The 669-nt window shown below is 50.2% G+C and overlaps 1 protein-coding gene across 9 annotated transcripts in view; it reads left to right on the top strand.

Annotated features, from left to right (window-relative positions):
• LOC108746084 (epsin-2) overlaps positions 1-669 on the top strand; it is an 11259-nt gene that overhangs the window by 737 nt on the left and 9853 nt on the right. For 2 of the 9 annotated variants that reach the window (XM_018482618.1, XM_018482612.1), the window contains exon 1: positions 20-158. The exons of 4 other annotated variants lie outside the window; for them this stretch is intronic. The gene's annotated coding sequence lies outside the window, so the exon portion shown is untranslated. Of the gene's footprint in view, positions 1-19; positions 177-669 lie in introns of those variants that run through there. 3 more of the 9 variants (XM_018482619.1, XM_018482613.1, XM_018482614.1) reach the window with 2 other exon arrangements.

The raw sequence follows: 669 nt of genomic DNA, 5'->3' as shown, positions 1-669 counted from the left end.
CCGCTTCTTTCGTCCGTCTTTTTATCGTACCATCATCGTCTTCCTCGTCACGTCGTGTCATGTTCTGAGGCCGAGGGTGTGTGCGCGCGCGAGCGAGCGAGCGTGCGAGCGAGGAGGCCGACCGTGGAGCTTCGACGTGGAGCGTTCACCCGAAGGAGGTACTCTTGCGCGACAAGGTGGAATTGACCTCTGGATTTAGGCGATTTAGCAGCAATTGTACAATAGCAATAATTTCCTGCCTGCGCTCCTGCCCCTCCCCCCCCCGTCGTCCCTCCTTCACGCGCACCGTTTTTCGCGCTAAGCGTTGACACATTAACACACGTTAACCATCAGGGTCTCGACCAATGGACTCGAGATAACGTAGACGCGCAAGTATCTCAATTTTCGAATGTAACGCCTTGAAATGATAATTCCCCCTTCCCCCTCCCCCACGTGATCGTTTTGCAAGGTTTCTCAAACCGCAAAGACTGTTTATCGCTCGTTGACGTCGCTGTTTTCCAACTCCGACTGTAACTATCGCAGTCTCGACATGTGTGAGCTTAATACACGAGAAATGGAAAGTCAATTGAGTGGTGCAACAAGACAGAGGGGACAATGATCAATACTTTCACGGTCAATTATATGTATAATACTGTTAATATGTTAGAAGGAAGCCTTACAACGGATCTT

The sequence above is a fragment of the Trachymyrmex septentrionalis genome, unplaced genomic scaffold (assembly GCF_001594115.1).
Source record: "Trachymyrmex septentrionalis isolate Tsep2-gDNA-1 unplaced genomic scaffold, Tsep1.0 scaffold16, whole genome shotgun sequence".
Classification (NCBI taxonomy): Eukaryota; Metazoa; Arthropoda; class Insecta; order Hymenoptera; family Formicidae; genus Trachymyrmex; species Trachymyrmex septentrionalis.
Note: the sequence above shows the minus strand (reverse complement) of the source record. Positions and strands in the feature narration are given on the sequence as shown.